We start from the raw sequence: 20,488 nt of genomic DNA, 5'->3' as shown, positions 1-20,488 counted from the left end.
TTGGGTAAATTGTCAGAGTTTTCATCTGGTGGTGCACACCATGTCGGTGGACTGTCATTGTCTTGCCGTTGTCCTTCATTTGGGCTTTTCTTCTTTGGAATTTTAAATCTTCCCCCAGACATTGCAGAACCTTGTTTATTACCCCCAAATTCTCCCATATGTATGGTCTCGAATATAGGATCCAATGTTTCTATCGACATTGTACTATTTTCCAAAGAACATTCCGTTTCACTTTTCTTCTCAGGTACCTCACATGTATCTTTGTCTAATGTACATGCCTTCATGGTCTCTGGGTCTGATTTTGCTGGGACTGGCATGGTCACAGTCTCTCTTTTACTTTTCTCAATTGCCCACATTATACTCCCCATACATAACTGCTTAATCACTGGGGTTAGTGTGGTACAATGGATAATCGGGTCGACCTTATCTGCATCTTCACCATTAGTGGAAAGCACACTTGGTTCACTTGAAACTGCTGTGGGTTTTAAATTCGTTATCTGGCTACTCGATGTCGGTGTCCTCAGGATTCTTGCTCCAATGTTCTGCTCAATAATCAGTGGAGTGTGTATAGGTTCAATGCAATTAATGTTCCCCTCAAGGTTTGAAGAGTCATTACTGACTAACTGCTGGTCTCCGAAGTTGGGATTTTGCGGCGTTGTGTTGAAGGGAGACATTTGTCCCTGCTGTAGATATGATTCAGGTTGTGTTATTTCCATTACCTGAGGATCAATGTCTTGTCCATTTTTTCGATCCATACTAAAACACTGGCAATTCTCAGTCTGCTCCTTGCAAGTTAAACATTCAATTAATTTCGTTAGCAAATCCTCAGCATCCTTCTGTGGCCGTGCAGCATTATTAATCTCTGTTCGGCTATAATGATCCTGAAGGTCAGCGCATAAACCTTTTTTCTTCGGGCTTGGACGAGGCGATTCCTTTGGCTTGTCTTCAGTTGGGCTTGAACAGTCTTCAGCGCTGTGCCCTTCATTGTAGCATGAGAGACCGTCATGGTCATGCTGCTGTGTAGTGGAGCATGGTAGGCTGTTATAGCCTTCTTGCTGTTCACGTGAGCATGGCAGACTTGCATCGTCTGCCGCTGGTTGGTCAGGAGAGGTTGCTAGACCCTCATGGTCTTGTTCCTGCAAGGACTGCACATTGGAGTCTTGCATTGCTTCTATCGTGGAGGCTGTCCACGAGCTCTCTGTGGAGGCTTGTGACACTGGAGTCACTTCTTGTTCGTGCAAGGACTGCGCTCTGGAGTCTTGCGTTGCTTCTATCGTGGAGGCTGTCCACGAGCTCTCTGTGGAGGCTTGTGACACTGGAGTCACTTCTTGTTCGTGCAAGGACTGCGCTCTGGAGTCTTGCGTTGCTTCTATCGTGGAGGCTGTCCACGAGCTCTCTGTGGAGGCTTGTGACACTGGAGTCACTTCTTGTTCGTGCAAGGACTGCGCTCTGGAGTCTTGCGTTGCTTCTATCGTGGAGGCTGTCCACGAGCTCTCTGTGGAGGCTTGTGACACTGGAGTCACTTCTTGTTCGTGCAAGGACTGCGCTCTGGAGTCTTGCGTTGCTTCTATCGTGGAGGCTGTCCACGAGCTCTCTGTGGAGGCTTGTGACACTGGAGTCACTTCTTGTTCGTGCAAGGACTGCGCTCTGGAGTCTTGCGTTGCTTCTATCGTGGAGGCTGTCCACGAGCTCTCTGTGGAGGCTTGTGACACTGGAGTCACTTCTTGTCCGTGCAAGGACTGCGCTCTGGAGTCTTGCATTTCTGCAATTGTGGAGTCTGTCCACGAGCTTGCTGTGGAAGCTTGTGACACTGGAGTCACTTCTGGTTCATGCGAGGACTGCACTCTGGAGTCTTGCATGTCTTCTTTCATAGAGTCGGGAACGTTGAGCGGGACGTGGACCACGCTCTGTGTGGCAGCAGGGCGCTCTCCGTGTGCTTGCACCGCTCCCTGTCTGTTAATGTCAGGCTGCAGCATCATCCGGTACTGATAAGTTGGAACGTCATATCTGCTGGATTGAAGATCCTCAAATCCGAAAAATGAATCCGCATCTGCGTCGGATTCAATGTGGGGGCCGCCAATGTGCAACACGAAAGGTTCGTCCGAGTCATAGTCATATAGGACCACGGAGCTATCATTGGGCTCGTGAGGTCCGGAAACACTGTAAAGATCGTCATCGAAGTATTCGAGGTCGGAATCATCGGCTTGTGCGTAGGTAACTGCTTGTCGGAGGGTTCTTCGGAGGTCAAATTCATCTCCTGGGTCAATTTGCGGCAATGTGCTGTCATTCCAGGTGAGGGAAGGTTGTTTTACAGCTTTAACAGATTTTTGTTTTTTTGATTTGGGACGTTTCCCTTTTAAATTGGATTTGGGACATTTCCCCTTTAAATTGGTGCAGTCTGGGGCCTCTGACATCCTGACGCTCGGTATGTAGCACGTAGGAAGCGACTGCGCATGCTCAGATCGCTGTTCCTTTACCGATGGCCGTTTTCTTGACTGCGCATGCGCAGCATCTCGCGCATGCGCAAACGAAACTTCCGGTTCTGCGCACTGCTCGCGCAACTGTGCTAGCGTGATACCTTTAGCAAGATGGCCGCCGACCTCGACCCAGCCCTCTCTCAGGCCCGGGATTTCGGCCTCTGGGAATTCGGGCTCCGGGATCCCAGCCACGAGGTGAGTACTGCAGCTTTTCTTACCTTTACTTGCCGATTGGATTGCGTTTTCTTCACAGTACTTGGAGAATTTGTCCAGGACTGCCTGGTAATCGTACCTTTGCTGCCTCCTGAAGAACCTGAACCTTGTGAATATTTCTCTTGCCCTTGCACCGGCGATGGTGAGGAGAAATTCAATTTTTTCGCTATCATCCAGGTCTTGGAGTTCAGCTGCCACCAGGAACAATTCGAACCATTGCCGGAATCGCCGCCAGTTTTCGCGGAGATCGCCGTAGCACTGGAGCGGCTGCGGAACCGGGAGCTCTATCATTTTGCCTGGGCACTGCTGGTTGTCTCTGTACACTGAGGTATGCCGGCAGGTATCGATCCACTCCTGTACCATGTGGTGTTGGGTGCTCTGGTGCACAGATGAGCCAACACAGTTGTATGTGGTACAACTCTATTTTATTTTAACTCTTATAATACAGTTCGTTCTGGATACTCTGCACGTGCTGTCTCCCTGAGTGTGTTTGCTTACAGATCTGTCCTGGTCCTCCTCTGCAGCTAATACTGACCACCGGGGGTCGTGTCTGTGCTTTTATATCTTTCTGTCATTGGTTGTGGTGTTGTGTGTTCTGATTTGTCTGTTGGTGTGTCTATCATGATGTGTGTGTTTGAATATCATGACACATATAAGTAGTATTTAGATGAGCATTAAATGCCACAGCATACAAGGCTACAGGCCAAGTGCAGGGAAATGGGATTACAGTAGATAGGTGCTTTATGGCCGGCGTGGACTCAATGGGCTGAAGGCCCTTTTTCCGTGCTGTAAAAGTCTTGGACAATGATTCAAAGGCTCCCATTAGGGACATATTTTAATGCAGATTCAAGAGTTATGCACATGGTTCCTTATGTTTAAACAATTTGCAGCTTTCTAACATAATGCCTGCCCTTGCCTCCATCTCCTGCTACTCATTAAATACTAATTCAAACATCTGTTTGTAGGTGTGAAGAATCACCCCAACCCAGTGTCAGCCATGCCAGATCCCACTGCTTTCAATTAGTCTCAATCGGCCAGTAAGTTCATTATTGAAACGTTTTGTAAGGAAACACATTTAAGATATTAAGAGATGTTGGAACAATATTAGTGTTGTATAAAACAAAACATTGGCCTGGATCTTGCAGTGGCAATGATGGCAAAACCGTCAGCCACTTCAGGCGTCTGCACATGCATAGAATAAGGCAGAAGTCCAGACAGTATTCTATGCTCTTAAGGCAGGGGTTTTCAAAGTGGGGGGCGCGACCTGCGGGTGGGTCGCGGGCGAGTGTCAGAAGGGTCGCGGAGGCAGGATCGAATTGCTGCTCGTTACGCCCATCAGCCGCGAACGCAGTTTCCCCACAGCAGCATTCAGAAGCCGGCAGGGAAAATCCTACCTAAAACGTCACTTCAGTCCTCTCCTTAAACAATGACAATGAGGACAGATTTGACAGTTAGGAATTCTAGCTTATTGCACCAGATTCGTGTTTATCAATTTTGCCCCTTTAATTATTTTAAAGAAGTAAGTTCAGTGCACTGTATTGGTTTCGGGGACATAGGAGCTGACAGACGTACATTTATCAGGAAAATCATGCTAGAGTGAATGCAACTCAGGGAAGTGACCGTGTATCGTCCACTGTAGGTGAGAACAGAACGGGGGCTTCATAGCTTAAAATCCTTCCCTAATTTGTGCTCAGCATTTCTGTCTGGAAATGTGTTAAAGTCGGACGCTGATCAGTGAAGGGTGTTTAAAGTGCATTTGATTAACCTACCAAATTGTAAAAGCACGGGAGGCAACTTCTGTATTGAAGGGCAGGATTGGCAAGATCATAAATATCGTAGCTAATCGACTTATTTGTCTATTGATTAAGGGGGAGCGTCACCAATTCTGATTAAATGAGCTAGGTGAAATTGCACATTGGCTTGGAGGCAAATTTATATGGTCCTATCCGAAATTCTGTTCTAAATGCTGAATACAATTGACCATGGGAACTGTTTAGAAAGATCTGTAAATGGGACTCAGACTGTTTTGTGATTCTGCACTTGTTTCAAATCCCTTCACACCACTGACCACAAAAACTGTCATTCCCGTCTCTCTCTATTTTAATTAAATGCCTGCCCATTTGTGCTGAGTTCACGTGTGTGAAGGCAGATGTATTCAATCGCACAACTCAGCCAGCTAATATAACTCTCAGCGGTTTCAACACTTGAAATATGGAAGACACCATGTGGCTGAGAAAGGGGAGACCGGATGACTGAATAAGGGTATGCCTTTACTTTCTCTTACCCTTCATTTTAGCTTTGAGCAGCGTTTCCAAGTTCAGTGATTAAAAAATAAATGGCTAAACTTTTCAGATCGATAACCTTCTATCACAGCCATCAAGTGATGCCTGATCTGCTGACTATTTCCAGTATTGTCTGTTTTAAATTCAAGTACTTCGCATTCTGGGGGTCCGTTAGCTCAATTATCCTGTCCTCACTCAATGTTGACATAAGTTCAACGCACCAGGGGCTGCTAGATAGCGATTAAGAACAGCAAAACTAGATGATTTTCTTTCCCTCCCTTGTCTTGGTATCCCAATCATGGCCTAGTCTCAGGGAAAACTGGGGAAGTGAACAGGACGTGGATTTCAAATGTCGGCCACCGTGGGTCCCGAAGGTTGGCCCGTTGGCAAAAATTGGTCCCGGGAAAAAAAGTTTGAAAAACACTGCTCCAAGGGATGTGCTGTTGAGGATCCCCAGAATGCAATCCCTAAATATTCATTGAAATGACCAAAACTCCACTCTTAAGTTTTTCGGTTCACTGTCAAAACCCTTCAATATTGGAGTTGTCTTGTTGAATGAGGTAAACTTGAGTTTTTAAAAGCTAAAATTCAAAATTACTACTAAACATCCCCAGTGGCCCTGAAAAGTTATTTTGTACATTTGTGTAATGTAATTTTTCTCCATAATGATAAAAAGTACATATTTCTTAACGCTTAAAACAGGTTTGTTGTAATATTTAAGCAATCTTTAAATTTAAGCTTTCAGATAACAAAATTAATGATAAAATAAAGAGATTCAGTTTAACTTCCTGATTTTAAGCCTGTGAGAATACTTAAAAGTGATTGGCTGGTTACCCTGCCTGCTACTTCATTTCTGCTAGATTCCTAGAGATTCTTTGACTTGGCACCAGATTTAAACTGCCATTGGAAAAGAGAAAATACAAGCCACAGAGATCTCTAGATCTTTGTGGGCATCTTGCAAGGTCAACATTGAATACCATTGCTTTGCAAATGACAGCAAAATCCAGCCCATTTTCTAATCGGATACATATGCACGTTTTTCAAAAGCAATATATTGTTTGATCTGAGCAATAAATTAGAAATGGATTTCGTTGTCTACAATTGGCTGACTTTTCCAGCCAGGCTGAGAAATAAAAATACACAACATCATTCTTAATTTTTCACGTTTTACGCATGAGCAGGCAATCCTGATTTTACTTTACTTACATTTAATTTGAACTACTGTACCTACATTTGTTGTGACTGTATACTGTTATCTTTACTGAAGTTACATTGTAACTTGCTATTCAACTACTGCCTTCTACAGTAGTGTGCCAGATAATAAGTTGTTGAAAAGCAAGCTGCCAAATAAGGCTGCAACATTTGCAGTGATAGCGATCATTCCTTAAAACATGGTGAGTTACTTTGTGTCTGCAAATAAATAATGAGGATGCTGAAAAAAACAGTTGTATGTATGCAGTGTAGAGTGACTTCCACTGTGTCTGAGATTTAGGTCAAATAATCCTTATTGGCCTGTGTTGAACTAGCAAAACTTAAGATAAAGACAGAGAATGCAATGATTTGTTCGACAGAATGGAGATTTCTAAGCATATTGAATGTAAGAAGCAGCTAGGAATCAAATGACATGAATTTAACCAAATTATGATCAGCAAAATCAAAAGCTTTGAATTATGAGATGATCACTTTAGCATTCATTGAGTGGGGGTTTATCAGTACTATAATCCTCCACTTCCCACAACTTGGATTTTATGGATCACCTGTGATCTATGAAATAATCTTTGATAATCTTTTTTTATTATTGTCACAATTAGGTTTACATTAACTGCAATGAAGTTACTGTGAAAAGTCCCTAATTGATGCCCTTAAGTGGGCACTTAATGACCCACCTCCATTCAGATTTAATGGGGAGGGGAGAGGCCACAGCATGCAACCTGAAAGATTTCTCCCTGCAGTCTACCAGCCAGTGATAGATGTCTTCTTTTCAGGTTCCGGATATGAATCAGAAACTCCCCCTTCACAGTTTTCCCTCCATGTCAATCTGCCATTTCCAACATGTCCTCCATCGCTCTTGCTGGATCTTGCCAGCTCGACCTGGCAATATCCCAGACTTAGCTTGGTTACCGGCCATCTGTGGTTGCACTTCCTCCTGAGCCACCCAAAACACCAGTCGTGGCCACTGTTCCTGGTGGCACTGCCAGTACTACAGAGGTGCTGGCCTCTGATTAGCCAGCAGCTCTATGAGGCAGACTTCCTCCCAGAAAGTGGCAGAGGTCATGCTTTGTAACAATTAAAGGCTCGTTGGGTGAAAACATATAACAACATGAGCTCAACACCAACTTTTATTAAGGGGTGTGGGTAACTCATCCTCAGCGTATAATCTAGCCTCATATTCGTGGTAGGGAGAAGAGAAACATTTGAAATGTATACAAAAATGTTTAGGGAAGTACCATTTTGTTTATAAATTTTTAACCACTGAGTAGTAACTTCAAGTTTCACTTTAAGAACTTGATTTTTACATTACGGAATTTTGCTTTGGTATATTCTGCCCACACCAACATCCACTTGTTCTTATTTCCCTGCTCTTTCCTCATATCGTTTGTTACGGATGCCTGATCAGCTCTCAACAATGGCTAAGAGACTGGACCAGAACCAGGGGCGAAATTCTCCGTTATCGGCGGAAAGTCCGCTGATCGGCGCAAAAAACGGCGCAAATCCGACTTGCGTCACATCGGAAAAATGGGTCGAAAGTCTCCGGCCCGAAATGGGCTAGCAGCGACGTAACGGGATCCGCGCTTGCGCAGTGGTTCACGCCGTGCAGCGTCATACGCGCCGCACGGCGTGACGGCTCATAAGGCCGCGCTGCTCCCCCCCCACCAGACCGCAACACCCGACTGGATGGCTGGCCGCCGCTCAGCCCCGAGGTTCGAGTCACGGGATGTGGAGGCGCTCCTGGACGCGGTGGAGCAGAGGAGGGTCGCCCTGTATCCGGCACGGCCGCAGAGTTGCCCCACGCCACAGCCGGCGTCTGTGGAGGGAAGTGGCAGAGGCCGTCACCGCTGCGGCCCTGACACCACGGACAGGCACCCAGTGCCACAAGAAGGTGAATGACCTCGTCAGAGCAGGCAGGGTGAGCCTCCCCATATCCCCCCCTCCCCCATATCCCCCCTCACCCATATCTCCCCCTCACCCATATCTCCCCCTCCCCCATATATCCCCCCTCCCCCATATCCCCCCCTCCCCCATATCCCCCCTCCCCCATATCCCCCCCTCCCCCATATCCCCCCCTCCCCCATATCCCCCCCTCCCCCATATCCCCCCCTCCCGCATATCCCCCCCTCCCCCATATCCCCCCTCCCCCATATATCCCCCCTCCCCCATATATCCCCCCTCCCCCATATATCCCCCCTCCCCCATATATCCCCCCTCCCCCATATATCCCCCCTCCCCCATATATCCCCCCTCCCCCATATATCCCCCCCTCCCCCATATCCCCCCCTCCCCCATATCCCCCATATCCCCCCTCCCCCATATCCCCCCTCCCCCATATCCCCCCCTCCCCCATATCCCCCCCTCCCCCATATCCCCCCTCCCCCATATCCCCCCCCTCCCCCATATCCCCCCCCTCCCCCATATCCCCCCCCTCCCCCATATCCCCCCCCTCCCCCATATCCCCCCCTCCCCCATATCCCCCCTCCCCCATATCCCCCCCTCCCCCATATCCCCCCCTCCCCCATATCCCCAAGTGAATCCAGCCCTCTCCTTAACCTCTGCAATGCACGCGCAACCGATGGCATGCATTCATATACCTGCCTAACATTGTTGCCTTTTACCCCTGCCACCCCCCCCCCCACAGGATAAGCGCGCACACAACAATAGGGAGCATGTGAGGACTGGAGGAGGCCCCGCTGATGAGAAGCCACTGACCGAACACAAGGAAAGGGCCCTGGAACTGGCTGGCGGACCTGACGACCGGGAGGTTGCTGATGCCGAGGTCGGGGGCGTAGTAGCAAGTGAGCCACCGACAGCCCGTCCCCATATCCCCCTCCCCTATTTCCCCCTCCCCCATATCACCTGATCACTGCCTGATGTCTAACCATGCATGCTTCATTGTGTATCGCAGGACCAAACGTCCAGGCACCCATCCCCGCAGATGCAGACCGCCCGCAGGATGCCCCTCGGAGGCCACGGGAGACGGAGAGACCCGGACCCTCCAGCATGCGACGCCCGCAGGATGCCCCTCGGAGGCCACGGGAGATGGAGAGACCCGGACCCTCCAGCATGCGACGCCCGCAGGATGCCCCTCGCACACCACGGGAGACGGAGAGACCCGCACCCTCCAGCATGCGACGCCCGAAGGATGCCCCTCGCACACCACGGGAGACGGAGAGACCCGCACCCTCCAGCATGCGACGCCCGCAGGATGCCCCTCGCGCACCACTGGAGACGGAGAGACCCGCACCCTCCAGCATGCGACGCCCGCAGGATGCCCCTCGGAGGCCACGGGAGACGGAGCGACCTGGAGCAACAGGGAGACGACACCCCCGTCACGTGCGGGAGCGACCACCCAGCGACGAGGGGGGCAGCCACAGGCCCCCGTCACATCCGACCCGGGACACCACTGCCCGGGACACCACTGCCCGGGACACCACTGCCCGGGACACCACTGCCCGGGACACCACTACCCAGGACACCCCTACCCGGGAAGACGAAATACCGGACAGTGACTCAGAGTGGATGGGTGGAGACGAACCCCCACCCCAAAGTGCCATGGACTCAGAGTGGGACGAAGAGCACGACACAACGCCACTGCTGTCACCAACACCCTCCACCATCGCAGAAACACTCCCCTCGGTTGGGCACTTTAGTGATGAGGCGTCTGGTACACTCACTGGTGCGCACAACACAGCCGTCCCGGTACAGCAGGTGGAGGTAGGAGCAGCAGAGGGGCCGGGCGGTCGGAGGGCAGTCCAGCCCAAGCGAACATCTGCCGCCCAGATGGATTCCGGGTTCCTGGAGTTACCACACCCACACATAGATCCGATGCAACCACCGACCCGGAGACGAGCGAAGAGGGTGACGGGCGGCTTGCGGCGGCTCAGCCGCAGGTGGAGGAGTCCACCCGCGTCCAGGAGCTGGGAGTGGTGCCGGTCATGCGTGCCACCCAAGCTGACACCGCACGGGTAGCGTCCGCGGTGGAGGCAATGGGTGCGACGGTGTCAGACATGGGGAACGGTTTGCGAGGCCTGGGGCTTTCCGTGCAGGCGGCGTCTGTGGCCCAGGAAATGGCTGCCCTCTCACAGGAGGCCATGAGCCAGCGCCAGATGGCAGAGGCGCTCAACGCCATGGCCCAGTCTCAGCAGGCCATGGCCCAGTCTCAGCAGGCCATGGCCCAGTCTCTGCAGGCCATCGCTGAGGGCATCGGCGCCAGTGGCCATGTGCGAGCCGGCGTCGCACTGTCACAGACAGGGTTTGCCAACTCCCTGGGCTCCATGGCTGCAAACCTGCAGACCCCTGTCGATACCAGCACGGGCCTCCAGGACTGGCAGCGCCAGATGTCGGGGGGGCGTCGGATGGCCAGTCCGTTCGCATCCCCCACCCATGTAGAGGCCTGGGGGCCATCGGGCACCCCGAGGGAGGAGGAGGTGGTGTGGTCCGTCCCGGCTCCCCCTGTAGGGGAGGTCCCGGTACACCGCGACACCTCGGACTCCCCCTCCTTCCGTCCCAGGTGCATCGGGTGGGCAACGGGCAGGACAGGCTGGCAGCTCGCCATCCCAGTCGCCCGGGCCGCAGCCAGGCCCATCTAGGCCAGGACGCCCCAGGAAACGGCCGCCAAAGGGATCCAGTGTCAGAGGGCAGCAATCACAGGAGTCCACCTCCAGTTCTGCTGTACTGTCTGGGGAACCACGTCGACGTAGTCAAAGGGCCCGTAAGGCCAAACAATTAGACACTGAGTAAGTTGGCACGGGTGCAGGGCACAGATGAGTTTTAGGGGCTAGGGCACGTGCATGAACTCCTTTGGTTATTAAAGTCAATGTTACACCTACAGAAGCTGCCTTTGTGCTCTGTCCAAAGCGTGCGAGGGTGTCATGTACGTTGAGCGCAAGTGTGTGTGTGAGGGGTGGTCTTACCTCAGCCCCAGGTGAGTCTGCCCCGTTCCCCCTGGGCCGCCATCAACATCCCCCCGGGCAGAGGGCGGGACCTTGCGCTGCAGTGTCACAGCCGCATGCCGGGATGGTCCGGGTGGATGGTGGTACTGTGGTCATGGGTCAGACATCGTCCAACGATGTAGAGCCAGGAGCTCACCGCAGGGCGGGTTGTCATCATCCTCCATGGCCTGCAATAGACACGCGTCCACCCGCAACTGTGTGAGCCCGGCCCGTTGTGCCGCAGGTGGATCGGCAATGGGGGGGGGGGGGGTGCATGCGGGGTGGGGTGTGTGGGGTTGGGGAGGGGGGTGAGGGTGCTGGGTGGGTGGATGGGTGGGGGGTGTGGGTGGTCGGCTGTTGCCATGGTGTGCGGTCTGTGGCCATACTACCCGATTCCCACGCCCAAATAGTCAGTGAGGCGGGCGGCTATCAGTCTGTCCTGTGCCCGCTGGGCCAGCCGGTAACGGTGGACAGCCACCCGCCTGTGTCTACCCCGTCTGCCCTGACCATTACCCCCATCCCCCTCATCTGGGGAGGACTGCGCCTCTTCCTGCTGCTCCTCCACTCCGCCCTCCTCTGCCTGCGGCACATCGCCCCTCTGCTGGGCTATGTTGTGCAGGACGCAGCACACCACAATGATGCAGCCAACCCTATCTGACCGATACTGGAAGGCGCCCCCAGAGAGGTCCAGGCACCTGAAACGCATCTTCAGCACGCCAAAGCACCTCTCTATCACTCCCCTTGTCGCTACATGGGCATCATTGTAGCGGTTCTCCGCCTCATTGCGTGGCCTCCGTATAGGCGTCATCAGCCACGATCGCAATGGGTAGCCCCTGTCGCCCAGCAACCAGCCCCTCAGCCGGGGATGGCGTCCCTCGTACATGCCGGGGATGGATGACCGCGACAACACGTATGAGTTGTGTACACTGCCTGGGTAACGGGCGCAGACGTGCAGGATCATCATGCGGTGGTCGCAGACTACCTGTATGTTCATCGAATAGGTCCCCTTCCTATTGGTGAACACGGCCCTGTTATCTGCAGGTGGCCGCACGGCGACGTGCATCCCATCGATAGCGTCGTGAACCATGGGGAACCCAGCCACGGCAGAGAAGCTCACGGCCCGGGCATCTTGGCTGGCCCGGTCCACGGGGAAGCGGATGTAGCGGTGCGCCATGGCATATAGGGCATCTGTCACTGCCCCGATGCACCGATGTCTGCGATATGCCGGACAGGTCCCCACTCGGTGCCTGGAATGACCCCGTTGCATAAAAGTTCAGGGCCACCATAACCTTGACGGACACGGGGAGAGGGTGTCCCCCGCCAGTGCCATGCGGTGACAGGTGTGCCAGCAGGTGGCAGATGTCTGCCATGGTTTCACGCCTCATCCGGAGTCTCCTCCTGCATTCCCGGTCCGTGAGGTCCTGGTATGACTGCCGGGGCCGGTACACACGGGGCGCCCTCGGGTGCCTCCGTTGCCGTGGGGCCGCGACGTCCTCCTCCCCCTCCTCGTCCTGTCGGTCAGGTGTCCCTCCAGCCTGGGCGGCTGCCGCCTGTCCCTCTGCGGCAGCCTGCGCCGCCTCTCTGGCACGCTCCTCCTCCTCCTCATCCAGGGCAACATAGACATGAGCAGCTGCCGCCACGGCGGCCAACATCGCTGGATGATCGGAAAACATGACGGCCTGGTGGGGGGGAGGGGAACGACGACCTGTCATCATTGCCCATATCCCCTCCTCCCCCCAGCCAGGTGGCATGGACCGCATGGGTCCAACTGTTGGAGGCTGGCACCTGGCCAGGTGGACCAACTCACTTGCCCTCGCATCCCCCTCCCCGGCACGGACCCCGTGTGTACCGGCCCCGGCAGTCATACCAGGACCTCACGGACCGGGAATGCAGGAGGAGACTCCGGATGAGGCGTGAAACCGTGGCAGACATCTGCCACCTGCTGGCACACCTGTCACCTCATGTCCCCCCCCCCAACCTCCACCCCGGCACTGACCCCCCCCCCCCCCCCAACCTCCACCCCAGCACGGACCCCCCCAACCTCCACCCCAGCACGGACCCACCATCCCCCTCCCCGGCACGGACCCCCCCATCCCCCTCCCCGGCACGGACCCCCCCCCCCCCCCAACCTCCACCCTGGCACGGACCCCCTCCCGGCACTCCCCCGGAGCCCAGCCTACTCTAACCACCCCCCCCCCCCCCCGCCGCACACACACACACACAACCCGAGACACACCTCTCCTCACGCATTCAGACTGCGGCCACGCCATCGCCTGCCCAGAGCCAACCCCCCAGGCCCCCGTGAACCTGGAGCACAGGGTCACGCCGATGAAAAGGAGGTTTAATTTACGTCGACGTGATGACCATTCATCCGATGACTTCGGCCCATCCGGAAGGGAGAATATCGGCAGGCCGAAAATCGGCTGCCTTGCGCAGACCCGTGACATTCTCCGACGGCAGCGGCGACATTAACGCCCCGCCGACTTTTCTCCCTTCGGAGACTTCGGCAACCGGCGGGGGCGGGATTCACAGCGGCCAACAGCCATTCTCCAACCCTCTGGGGGGATTACAGATTACATGTAGTTTCTTAACCTTAACACACTCGTTCCCATTAAACAGTACTTTAAATGAACATGCAGCTCTCGTTCCACTTACACAGAAAGGCAAAGGCAATACTTGCATTTACAAAGCAATTTTTCTTCTGTTAGATAAATTCTCTCAGAGGCCTCTTTCTCGCAAGAGGCCTCTCACGAGATTCAATGACCTCGTCCCAACACTAAATTGGGCGAGTTGACACCGTTAAATTGAGCCCATTATCTCCGCAATTACACAGCCTTTGAACTCTCAACAGTCAAGGCTCACACGTGGACAATTAGTTGAGGTACCAGAGGGCAAACAGCATCTATTGAACTATACCCCATTAAGAAGTTAGCATGTTCAAGAAAGAAAGAGAGCAAACTGATGAGGAAAAATTAATGAGATATTTCACAAAAATAATTGATAAGACTGATTATATGCAGATTGCACTGGAAGCATCACACTTCCTGCTACTCTAACCATCCACAAGATAACAATTTACAAGATGCAGTGAAGCAACTCGTCAAAGCTTCTTTCACAACCCTTTTCAAACCTGAGGCTACTCCCACCCAGAAGGGCAAGAACAACAGCTGCATGAGAACACCACCGCCTCCAAATTATCCTCGAAGCCATCTTCCAAGCAATTCATTATCCTGACTTAGAGATATATCACCATTCCTTCATCATTCCTTCATCGTGGCCTGCAGCGGTTGGCAGCTCACCACCACTTCTCAAGGGCAATTAGGGATGGACAACACAACAGCAACGCCCAACATTCTACAATTGAATTTGTATTTTAATTGTGTCACTGGATCTGGTCTTGCTTTAATGGTAACCTTCCCAGGCTTTTACTCAACCTAGGCTTAAGGATTGGCAGAGTAAGGAGCAATAGATTTTTGGGGTGCAGAGAGACACACATGTATTTCCAACCTACTCCAAAGTTCTCCCTGACCACCTGGTTTCTTGAACTGTGTAAACTTTGAATGTTCGCAAAAGCCATTACAATGCGCGAATGGGTGCTGAAGGAAATTCTGTTAAAGGTGCATATGGAAAACAAATAGATAACATATTTTGTTAATATACGGGGATTTTTCTAACTACATTTGTTTGATTTTTTGAAGTTGGGCCTGGAAAGGGAAAACTAAATCAATCAATCAGCCATTGGAGAAACATATCTCACTCATGGAATTATGAGGGATAACTACTCCAAGAAAATCCTTCAATAATTTGCAGAGTTGAATAAAATTAATTATGAACTGTTGAAATGCCAGAAGCGCATGGATCATCATGGAGTCTCCAGGAATTAAAGATAAATCTTTGGACACTGCTACGAGCAACCAAAGAAAAAAAAATCATTGAAGCTAAAAATTGCATATTGAATGGTGATCATATTTATCTCATAAATTGTACAACCGAGACTTCTGGTGGCATTTGCGAACGGAGCGGCCGCGTTGAGAAGAGGCTCCCGCCAGTCCACAATATTTTGGCCTTTGTCGGGGGTTTCCCTGTTGTTATTTCTTCGGCCTTTGGGGCCTGAGGGACAGGCTCCGGGTCGGACCGGTTTGGAGTCGGTGAGGAGCCCCGCGGGAGGGTCCGGCAGCCGGAGGTACAGGGGGCATCGAGCCGGAAGTGAGCGGCGGGGGCGGAGCTTGGCACGAGGCGAGGCCATATCCAGGACGTGATGTAGAGGGGGAGCAGAGCACATTGGGTGGCTCCCGCTGAAAATGGATGTTTGAGGAGTTTGAAGTCCGCTTCTAGGGGATGAGATTTTTTGATTTTTGAAAAAAATTTTAAATAATTTTTTATTTTATTATTTATTTTAAGATTGAAGAAAGAAGGGGACAAATAATAAATTGTTAAAGGACGCCAGAAAAAGCTGTGAAGAAGGGTGGAAATGCAGGTTCGCCATCGAATCAGAGGACCAGTAAAAGCGCTGACAAGATGGCGGATGCCGGACTGCGTGGTGGGGTCGCACTACTTACGGTGGAAAAGATGACCGAGGTGATGGCTGTGGAGCTGGAGAAGCAGTTTGCGAGGCACATGAAGGCGTTGAGGAAGGAGATGGCGGTCGCACTGAAATCATTGGTGGAGGATACCCGGTGAGGGTACCTGTGGACAAGACATTGGGCGAGGTGAGAGAACAAGGTGAAATGATGAAGGAAGTGGAGGAGGCCGTGTCGCAGCAGAGCGACCAGCTCACCTCGATTGGGGACAAGCTGCGCAGGGTGGTGGAGGTCAAATGTTTGGAGAACCGCTTGAGGCGGCACAATATGAGAATTGTGGGCTTGCCAGAAGGGTCAGAGGGCTCAAGGCCAACTGAGTACTTTGCTAAGATGATGGCGGAGTTGATGGGGGAGGGTGAAGACCCCTCCCGGCTTGAACTGGACCGGGCTCATAGGTCATTAAGGCCGAAACCCAAAGTAAATGAGCCACCAAGAGCAGTAATTATCTGCTTCCATAAATACCATATGAAGGAAAAGCTGGGCGAAGCAGAAGCGGCAGGTCCAGTGGGATGGTACTCGAGTTCAGATTTACCAGGACTTGACGGTGGAGTAGGCGAAAAGACAAGCGCCGTTCAGCCGAGTGAAGGCGGCACTGTACAACAAGGACTGCGATTTGATATGTTATACCCGGCAAAGCTGAGGGTGATGTATAACGGCAAAGATTTTTATTTTGAAATGGTGGAGACGGCTGAGGCAGTCATGAAGGCAAAAGGCTTGCGCCAGAAGTGAGGAGTGGAGCTGCAAGAGAGATTGTGGACTGTGATTGGGGAGCTGGAAAATGTATGAATGTTATAACTTTCTTTTCATTGGCCTGTATTTTAACTTACTTGGCTTCACATTGTTATAGAGTTTAAGTTTTTGTTTGGTTTGATTGCCATTTTGTTCCTTTTTTTTTTGTTGCAACGGTTATATGTTATTTTATTGAATTGCATGGGTTAGATTGTTTTTCTTTTTCTTCTAGGACTGTGGGGGGGGGGGGGGGCACCCGTGACAACTAACTAAAGTCGGCTAGTGAATGGAAGTGAGGTGAGAGGAGGGCTGCGGACATTGGAGCCTGATTAACAGGTTTCGATGGGCCTATGAGGTGAGCAAGGTGAGATTTTTTCGAGGTGAAGTGCAGGGGGGGATTCTGGGACGGGGAGGGGGTTCGATGTTAATAATGGATAGGGGCGGGTCAGGCTCATGGGGCAGGGCCTGGTGGTAAGATGGTAGTGGATAAGAAGGGGGGGTGAGAAACCCCCAGTTAGGATAGTCACGTGGAACGTGAGGGGGTTGGGAGGTTCAGTCAAGAGGTCAAGGGTGCTTGCGCATCTTAAAAGTTTTATGGCCGATGTAGTAATGCTGCAAGAGATTCACTTGAGGGTGAAGGATCAGGTGAAACTTAAAAAGGGCTGGATTAGTCAGGTGTTTCACTCTGGATTTGACGGAAGGGCTCGAGGGGTAGCAGTAATGGTCAGCAAAAGGGTACAGTTCCAGATGGAGAAGGTGGTTGCAGTTCAGGGGGGGGTAGGTATGTAATTGTGACAGGGGTGCTGGAGGGGAGGCTAGTGGCGCTGGTAAGTGTATATGGTCCCAATTGGTAAGATGTAGGATTCGCAAAGAAGGTAGTGTGGGGCCATCCCCGACTTGGACTCACACAGACAGATAGTGGGGGGGGGACTGGAACTTGGTGCAGGGGCCAAGGTTGGATAGGTCACGGCTGCGCTCGCTGGTCCCGTCCGGGGGGGGGGGGGGGGTGGAGCGAAGTCATTGGCTGGGCTAATGGTGGAAATGGGAGGGGTGGACCCTTGGGGGTTTCTGCACTCGAGGGAGTGGGAGTACTCGTTTTTCTCAACGGTCCATAATGTTTACTCGCGGAGCGACTTTTTCATGGTGGGGAAGGCGCTGCTGGCTGGGGTAAGGGGTCGGAGTACTCGGCAATTGCAATATCAGATCATGCTCCTCATTGGGTGGATATAGTACTGGAGAAGTAGGTGGTACCAAGGTAGAAATTAGATATGGGACTGTTGGGGGACCGAGGGTTCTGTGACAAAATTGAAAAAGCAAGCCAGGAATATGTAGGTTTCAACTGCACGGGTGAGGTGTCGAAGGCGGTTGTCTGGGGGGCTCTAAAGGCGGTGGTGAGGGGTGAGGTGATCTCGCTCGAGGTTATGCTAGATAAAGAGGAGAGGTTGGCGCTTCAGAGAGTAATAGATGAAATGCTGGAGGTAGATAGGAAGTATGCAGAAGATGGGGACCCAGCGAAGTTGGAAAAGAGGAAGGAACTACAGGCGAGCTTCGACCGATTGTCTACCAGGAAGGCGGCATGCCAATTAAGGCGAGCAAGGGTGCAGTTTACGAGCATGGAGAAAAGGCGGGGCTGTATGTTGGTGGGTCAGCTCCAGAGGGAGGCTGCGGCAAGGGAAATTGTCTAGGTGCGGGACAGGGCAGGGAAGTTGGTGGTAGCTCCAGATCAGATTAACAAGGTCCTTAAGGAATTCTATGAGAGGTTGTACAGGTCAGAGCCACCTGGGGGAGGCCGGGAGATGCAGGAATTTCTAGATGGGCTGGAGTACCTGAGGTTAGGGGAGGGGGCAGGGCTACATTAGAAGGGGCGATAGTGGAGCAGGAGATAAAAGATGCGATTGGGAGGATGCAGTAGGGAAGGTGGCAGGGCCGGATGGGTTTCCGGTGGAATATTATTAAAAATTCAAAGATAAGCTGGTACCGCTGATGGTGAGGATGTTTGAGGAGGCGATAGGGAAGAGGGTGTTACCACAAACTTTGGGGCAGGCATCGATTTCCCTGTTGCTTAAAAGAGATAAGGATCCGACGGACTGTGGGCCGTATAGGCCCATATCACTTTTAAACATGGACGCAAAGATATTGGCGAAGGTACTGGCAGGTAGGCTGGAGGAGTGCCTCCCAAAGGTGATAGGTGTAGATCAGATGGGGTTTGTGAGAGGGAGGTAGCTCTTTTCGAACATTAGGAGGGTATTGAACGTGATCATGGCACCAGCGGAAGGGAAGGAAGCAGAGATGGTTGTGGCGTTAGACACCGAGAAAGCGTTTGACCGGGTAGACTTGATGGCAGTTCTGGAGCGGTTTGGGATTGGACCAAGAATTGTGGACTGGGTAAAGCTACCGTATAAGGAGCCGAGGGCAAGTGTGAACACAAATAACATTAGCTCTGAATACTTTTCTCTCCACCGTGGGACTAGGCAGGGATGTCCTATGTCCCCCTCTGCTGTTTGCACTCGTGATTGAGCCATTGACCATCACGTTAAGAAGTTCGGGGGTCTGGAAAGGGATAGTGGCGGGGGGGGGGGGGGGGGGGTGTAGAGCATATGGTGTCCTTATATGCCAATGACTTGTTATTATCATTAGCGGGAATACTGGAGCTGCTTCGGGTGTTTGGGTCTTTCTTGGGGTACCAACTAAATCTCAACAAGAGTGAATATTTTGTGGTGTCTCGGCCAGGGGTGGGGGGGCTGCCATTCCATAGGGCAGGGACTCACTTTATATTTCTGGGGTTGCAGGGATTGGGGGGGGGGGGGTTCCGTAGGTAGAACATTTCTAGTTTGGTGGGGCGCGTGTAAGCTGATCTGGCAAGGTGGGATGGTCTCCCCTGTCACTGGCGGGTCGGGTACAGGCGGTAAAAATGAACGTGTTGCCACGATTCCTATTTATTTTTCAATGCCTGCTGATTTTCCTGCCAAAGGCATTTTTTAAAGAGATATTGAAGGGATGATTACCTCGTTCATTTGGGGAGAGAAGGTGGCCAGAATTAGAAAGGAGCTACTGTGCGAGGAAGGCAGGCAGGGGGTTTTGATCTTCCAAGCCTGATGTATTATTTCTGAGCGGCGAATGTGGGAAAGGTACGGAGCTGGGTCAGAGGGGTAGACTCCCAGTGCGTCAGAATGGAGGAGAGTTCGTGTAGGGGGTCGGATTTGAAGGTGCGAGCAACAGCGCCACTCCCGACGGCCCGGGGAAATACTCTGGAGTCCAGTAGGAATAGCTTCGTTGAGAATTTGGAGGCAGTTTTGCCAGCACTTCAGGTTGGGGGCAGGATCAAGGGAAATGCCGATTCGGGGAAACCATAGATTTGAGTCAGGCAAGTGGGATGGAAATTTTCCGAAATGGGAGGAGAAAGGAATTAGGACAGTAAAAGATTTGTTTATTGGGGGTCGGTTTGCAGGCTTGAAGGAGCTGGGAGGGAACTATGGGTTGGAGCAGGGGGAAATATTTAGATACATGCAGGTTCGAGACTTTGACAGAAAGGAGATAAAAGAGCTTCCCGGTAGAGCCGGCCTCCACATTGCTGGAGGAGGTGCTGACGAAAGGGGGACTGGAGAAGGGGGTAGTGTCGGCGGTTTACGGGGCTATTTTGGAAGAGGAGAAGGCACCGCTGGCTGGGATCAAGGCAAAGTGGGAGGAAGAGTTGGGAGAGGGTATGGAGGAGCGGTTCTGGTGTGAGGTGCTCTGGAGAGTGTGCGCGAGGTTGGGGCTGATACAACTGAAGGTGGTATATAGAGCACCTCACAAGGGCGAGGATGAGCTGGCTTTTTGAGGGGGTAGAAGATGTCTGTAAACGTTGCGGGCGGGACCCCGCAAACCACGTTCATATGTTTTGATCCTGTCCAAAGCTGGAAGATTACTGGAAGAAGGTTTTTAGGGTAATCTCTAAAGTGGTGCACGTGAAACTGGACCCGGGCCCTCGGGCGACCATATTCAGGGTGTTGGACCAGCCGTGGTTAGAAACGGGCGCGGAGGCAGATGTCGCTTTCACCTCGTTGATCGCCCGAAGGCGT

General features: G+C 52.2%; 1 long non-coding RNA gene across 1 annotated transcript in view; it reads left to right on the top strand.

Annotated features, from left to right (window-relative positions):
- LOC140422761 (uncharacterized) overlaps positions 1-20,488 on the top strand; it is a 61,860-nt gene that overhangs the window by 1,979 nt on the left and 39,393 nt on the right. Inside the window, exon 2 of the long non-coding RNA XR_011947586.1 lies at positions 3,656-3,727. This is a non-coding gene — a long non-coding RNA (uncharacterized lncRNA). The remainder of the gene's footprint in view (positions 1-3,655; positions 3,728-20,488) is intronic.

This window comes from Scyliorhinus torazame, chromosome 5 (genome assembly GCF_047496885.1).
Source record: "Scyliorhinus torazame isolate Kashiwa2021f chromosome 5, sScyTor2.1, whole genome shotgun sequence".
Taxonomy (NCBI): Eukaryota; Metazoa; Chordata; class Chondrichthyes; order Carcharhiniformes; family Scyliorhinidae; genus Scyliorhinus; species Scyliorhinus torazame.
The sequence above is the reverse complement of the archived record's forward strand: the minus strand, read 5'-3'. Positions and strand labels throughout refer to the sequence as shown.